The sequence below is a fragment of the Benincasa hispida genome, chromosome 10 (assembly GCF_009727055.1).
Source record: "Benincasa hispida cultivar B227 chromosome 10, ASM972705v1, whole genome shotgun sequence".
In the NCBI taxonomy this organism is placed as follows: domain Eukaryota; kingdom Viridiplantae; phylum Streptophyta; class Magnoliopsida; order Cucurbitales; family Cucurbitaceae; genus Benincasa; species Benincasa hispida.
The window spans coordinates 51,105,754-51,112,575 of NC_052358.1; the positions used below are offsets into that span (position 1 = coordinate 51,105,754).

The window sequence follows — 6,822 nt, forward strand, 5'->3', positions numbered from 1 at the left end:
ATGGCTCAACCAGAGAGGTTTATTACATAGGGTCAAGAACAAAAGGTTTGTAAGCTTCAAAAATCCATTTATGGGTTGAAACAAGCTTCTAGATCTTGGAATATAAGATTTGATACTGTGATCAAATCTTATGACTTTGAACAGAATGTTGACAAGCCTTGTGTTTACAAATTCTCCTTTGAGCAAGCTAATTTTTTATATAATTTTTGGTTTTAAATTCTCACAAAAAATTCCCTTTTTTTCTCACATTAACTTGAATCTCCCTTTATTCTCTTTTCATTCCTTCATTAACCAGGTCCCACAACCCAGTTCTGAGTCCAGAGAATAGCGAGTAAACTCTAGTGGTGGTTCGGAAGAGTTCGGGTCGAGATTCAGCGAGGAAAAGCTTTTTTCGGGACTACAAAGGTTGTACTCTACTCACTTTTAATTTACTATTTTTTCTTTATTTTCATGCTATTTTCCTTTTATTTAAAAGCAATTAGAGTGTAATTAGATCCTTATTCCACTGCGTATGTCTCGTGTTCCATCACAAACATTATATTCCAGGATCTTGATGCTTGTTTCAATCCATAAATGGATCGTTTAAGCTTACAGACTTTCTGTTCCTGTCCTTTTTTGATGAACCCTTCTGGTTGAGACATAAAAATACTTTCATCAAGATAGCCATTTAGAAAAGCTGTCTTGACATCCATTTTCCATATTTCATAGTCATAATATGTAACAATGGAAAGAAGTATTCTAATTGACTTTATCATGACAACAGAAGATAAAGTTTCTTCATAATCAACCCCTTCTCTTTGGGTAAAATCTTTTGCCACGAGTCTGGCTTTATAGGTTTGCACCTTGCCAGTTTGGTCTCGTTTCCTCTTGTAGATCCATTTACAATCTGTAAGTGTAACCCCATGTGGTTTATCTACAAGTTCTCAGACAGAGTTGAAGTACATAAACTCAATTTCAACGTCCACGCCTTTTATCCACTGTTCCTTGTCAATATCTTCTATTGCCTTTTTAAAGGTTAATGGATCCTCAAACCATCATTCTGTATGATGTTTTGAGTTTCTGTTAAACCCATATAGCGTTCAAAATAACCCTCCCATTACGTTAAGCATACTCAACTCTTGAGATGGACGTGACGGGACTACAACAGTTGTTGACGGACCAGCTTGATCAACATCTCTTGTTGATATTTCTGTAGCATCTTTGGTCATTTCTTGTAATATTAGTTTACTGAGAGGTAGATTAATTTTTATATGATCTTCTTCCAAGAATATAGGGTTTGTCGATACAAATACTTTGTCTTCTTGGGGATCATAAAATAATCCTCTTTTTGTTTCTTTAGGGTATCCTACAAAAAGGCATAATTTCGAATGAGTTTCCAATTTCTTAGGATTTTGTACCAACACATGTGTTGGACAACCCCAGATACGGAAATGGCGTAAACTAGTTTTGCGTCCTTTCCATAATTCATATGGTGTTTCTGAAACACTTTTTGAAGGAACAACATTTAGAATAAATACTGCAATATGTATTGCATACCCCCAAAAGAATTGAGTTAATTGAGCATAACTCATCATTGATCGGACCATGTCTAACAATGTTCGATTTCTCCTTTCTACAACATCGTTTTGTTGTGGTGTTCCAGGTGCTGTGAGTTGGGATTGAATTCCATGATCTACTAGATAGTTCTGGAATTGTAAATCCATATACTCACCACCTCGATCAGATCGAAATCTTTTAATTCTTTTACTTAACAAACTTTATGTCTCAGCCTTAAATTCTTTGAACTTTTCAAAAGTTTCAGATTTATAACTAATTAAGTAAATGTAGTCATATCTAGATTAATCATCAATAAAACTGACGAAATACTGATAGCCTTCTCGTGCTTTTATATTCATCGGACCACATAGGTCTGAATGTATAAGTTCGAGAGGCTCTTTGGTACGAAGACCTTTGTCAGAAAAAGATCTTTTTGTCATTTTTTCCTCAAGACATGATTCACATGGAGGTAAAGAACTATCTTCTAACTGATTTAGATGACCATTTTTTACTAATCTTTCAATCCTGTTGAGATTAATGTGACCAAGTCTGAGGTGCCAAAGATGGGCGTTAGGAGAAATTTTTCATTTTTATTTTGAGTCTCAGCCATTTTAACATCACTATATTTATAATGGTCTTTTCTTCAGTTGGTTTCAATATGTACATGTTATTTTCGAGTCTTGCAGAACAAATATGAATACCTCTTGAAAAAAACAAACACTTTATTAGATTCAAAAGATATCTTGTACATATTTTCTAGCAGACAGGAAATGGAGATTAAGTTTCTTTTCATCTTAGGTACATAATATACATTCCTAAGTAAGATAAAAGACTCTAAAAAAAATAGCTTGACATCTCTCACTGCATGAGCTGAAATGACTTCACTCGTTCCCACCTTGAAAGTCATTTCCTGTTCAGAAAGATCTTTCCAAGAACTAATTTCCTGTAGAAAAGTGCAAACATGATTAGCGGCGCCTGAATCCAATATCTAGGTAAGGTGAGTATTCTCCACTAGACATGTTCCTGAAGAATCTCAAAACGAGAGTTCCATGAGCAGGCTTAGATCACTCTGATTTCACAGTGACCGAAACATAAACGATGTACATTCTATACTATTAGTTATGCATATTAAACTCATCAACAACATGCTCAGAATACGATAAAACGTAGAGAAAGGGGTTCATACTAGAGGAAGACGCTCTTCGTTTATGTGAACCCACAGCAGCGGAAAAATCCACTGATCTACCAGCACCTGGCAAGTCTCTAGACTGTTACTGCACGATCCGAACGTACACGAATAAGGCTTCGAGGACAACACCACCACCAGGGAAACCTAGGTCTCCTCGGCATCAAAAACCCAAAGAGTAGGCTCTGGTGAGTTTGGTAGAGGATGGAGGAGAGGATTCGTGTAGACGACAAGCGCGCACAAAAAGAACTCTGCTATCGTATAGCAGGGACGCTTATTGTATAATAGAACTACACGATCGTTTAGGAAAAACTGGACAATCGTTTAGGAAAGTGGTATACGATCGTTTAGGGAACGCGTGAACCAGACAATCGTTTAGACGAATGAGAATCTATCGTATAAGCTCTCGGCGATCGCTCTTTCACGGTTTCTTTTGTGGCGCGAGATATCAAATGCACGAATGAATTAAAAAACAAAATGAAAACCATTTTCATACTTCAATCCGCCGGTTACCTTAACCTTTGCCACTCCACGTTCCCACGTTCAAACGTTTAATTGGTTAATTATTAAATAATTAATCAATTAATTTAATTAATAAATATAATCATATTATATTTATATCCTATAGTTTGATATCATATATCTACTATAGTATTTTTCCTCTTCTTGATATAAATAAAAGAGAGAGATAGGACTTGTTTAAGGGACATGGTTCATTCGATGATCGAGTTACGCTTCCTTACCCGGACTCTTTTAGGGTTTCGTAGTGGAACGCGGCTGTAGCATAATCAACTATGTTCCTCCAGAGTGTACACAGAATACCCTGGGAGTTGTGGGAATGGGGTGTAAATATCTTAGTTTTACGTCATTCCGCATTTGGGATTGCCCTACACATGTGCTTGAGGCGTAATCCCAAGAAGTTGGAACGCACGGTCGAGTGTATACCTTTGTAGGCTCCCCAGGTACACGAGGGGATTTTTTTATGATCCGACGAAAAATAGGGGTGTTGTTTCAACAAAACGTTTTAGCTTTCATGGAGGAGGAACATAATTAAAGGAGCACAGTCCAACGAAGCAAAGTCGTGTTACGTGAGCTTTTCCAATGAAACTTACTGAAACTTCAACAAGGAGTTTATTGAAGAGTCTGCTACAATCAACAAGAGTTGGTGATCGGAGTTATTCTAGTATGGTTCAGTTCCACCTCAAAGTTGAGGGAACCCTCGACGTAGTGGAGAGGGTGCGAAACCGCCACCCGTTCGCTATCTGGGTTTCACGAAAATTCTTGGCTATGGTAACAAGATGGTGACATTGAGGATCCATTTGTCTTATAAGAAGGCATATAGAGGGATGTTAACTGGGATGATGGGGTTCAAGGGCGCATCGGATCTTGCAGATACGATCGATGTACTTCTCAACTCAGTATGGGATCTTGTAGATCAGCCTGATGGGGTTCGCCCTATAGGTTTGTAAATGGGAACTAAAGCGCAAATGGGTGCTGATGGGAAGGTACAGACCTTCAAGGCCTCGACTTTGTAACAAAGGTTATACCCAGGTAGAGGGAGTCGACCATGAGGAGACTTTTTTCACCTATTGCCATGTTAAAGTCAACCTGCATCCTCCTGTCCATTGCAGGCATTATTATTAATTTTGAGATCAACAAATGGACGTCAAGACGACCTTTGAATGCAATCTTGAGGAGACCATTTATATAGTGCAGCCCAAGGATTCATAGCCCAAGATCAAGAGCAAAAGGTTTGCAAACTGAATCGTTCCATTATGGACTGAAATAGGCATCGATCTTGGAACATGCATTTGATGCTGCGATTCAAGTCGTATGGCTTTGACCAAAACGTTGATGAACCTTGCATCTACAAGAGATCAATCAATGCTTCAGTAGTCTTCTTAGTGTTGTATGTAGACGATATCCTACTATTGAAATGATGTAGGTCTACTAACTGCTGTTAAGAACTAGCCTAGCGACCCAATTCCAAATGAAAGATTTGGGAGAGGCTGCAGTTTGTTTTAGGATCCTTACAGGATACACGGATTTTTGAACTTTCAGACTGATAAGACTCTCACAAGTGCCATATCAGGTCAGTCTTCACATCTTAACGGAGGAGCTGTAGTGTGGGTAATCACTAAGCAGGGGTGCATCGCCGACTCTAACTATCGAGGCAGAATACGTAGCAGATTGTGAAGGCTGCTAAGGAGGCCATCTGGCTTAGAAAGTTCTTGACAGACCTGGAAGTTGTTCCAGATATGTCAGACCATTACCTCTATTGTGATAATAGTGGGACAGTGGCGAAATCCAAGGAGCCAAGGAGTCACACGAACGCGGTAAACACATAGAACGAAAGTATCATCTAATCCACGAGATAATGCATCGAGGGAACGTGATTGTCACGCAAATCGCTTTGGAGCACAATGTTGCTGACCTGTTTACGAAGGTCTCACAGCTACAGTGTTTAAGGGTCACCTACGGAGCATGGGTTCTACAGGATCGCCCGCGGCTGAACTAGGGCAAGTGGGAGATTTTATTGTACTGGGCTTTTCTGCCCTAGTTTATCGTTTTGTATTAAGTTTTTTTGTACACACCACTTCACTTTAGGACAAGTGGAGATTGTTGGGGTTGATGCCCTAAAGTCTCGTGTCCTGTAGTTTTGTAAACAGTACATACGAACACCTCTGATTGTTAATATATGATATTTACTTCACATCTTGTTGTTTTGCTCATTTACTTGTTTTATTTGCTTTTCCACAAACCAATAAACATAAAATTCCTGGTTATTCTGTATGTGACTCAAGTATGTATGTGGTGACATACAAGTGGATCATGTTTTGAGTGATAACCAAAATGGTCTATAGTATATGGATATAGGAGGAAACCTTATCCTGGTAATGCTACAGACGCGACCCGCTTTATGGAATGGTCACAAGTGTTGTGAGTTGCCACAGATGATCTGATCCTGATTATTCGTGTTGGGGACATGCGAGCGGGGCACCTATATAAAGAGTTTTATATAAGACCTGACCACGAAGTGCTAATGTCTCGTTATATAACACCGTTCATGATAGAGACTTCACTTCACTAGGATGACAATAGGTAACATGACCTCAATGCTGAGTGAGTTAGGAAACTCCTGCCATTGAGGGCGGTCATTTGATTTTGTAATGGACGCGACCCGCTTTATGGAATGGTCACAAGTGTTGTGAGTTGCCACAGATGATCTGATCCTGATTATTCGTGTTGGGGACATGCGAGCGGGGCATCCTATACAAAGAGTTTATATAAGACCTGACCACGAAGTACTAAGTCTCCGTTATATAAACACCGTTCATGATAGAGACTTCACTTCACTAAGATGACAATAGGTAACATGACCTCAATCCTGAGGGAGTTGGGAACTCCTGCTATTGAGGGCAATTCTTTGATTTGTATGGGTGCGAGTGGTCAAGTCACCGATTCAAACCTACCATTTTGGGGATCGTCTGATTTGGGAGCTGGGAACTCAACTACACAAGATGAGATTCACTCTTTCCCGGAGGCAAGGGTAAGTAGATAGATGGCTCACTTAAGAGCTGATTCCAGGGCTTGAACGATGTGGCGCCACACACTTCTTCTTGGCCCGAGAAATGTTCACACATAGTTGGACTATGTTGTATTATTCGAGGAATCAGTAGTACTTAAGGAGTGAGATGTAACTACAAGGAAAACAGTAAATTGGCCCAGATATACTTATGAGCATCTATGAAGGGTCATCGTACTCATGATTGGTTATATCCAATGGACACAGAAATATATCTGTGGTGAGAAGAGTTCAGCTGTTGGTCTTTAATGGAATCACTGACAGTTAACGGATGATGAATCTCGTGGCTAAAGAGTTTACTCAGTATCATTAGAGCTTCGAGCCACAGGTCCATTAGGTCACCTCGGTAGCTTGGATAACATCGAGAACCAGTATTTGGGTTAATTTGAAATGTTCAAATTGACAAGAGGAAGTTCAATTATATATGATATAATTGGACTGTTTAATTATATATTGATATAATTGGCTAAATGTATGAGATACATTATTTTGGAGGAAATTAGATTAAATATCG

General features: G+C 39.1%; 1 long non-coding RNA gene across 1 annotated transcript in view; it reads left to right on the plus strand.

Moving 5' to 3' along the window:
• The first annotated feature begins 344 nt into the window (after positions 1 to 344).
• LOC120087992 overlaps positions 345 to 6,822 on the plus strand; it is a 13,037-nt gene continuing 6,559 nt past the window's right edge. The window contains exon 1 of the long non-coding RNA XR_005484779.1: positions 345 to 405. This is a non-coding gene — a long non-coding RNA (uncharacterized LOC120087992). The remainder of the gene's footprint in view (positions 406 to 6,822) is intronic.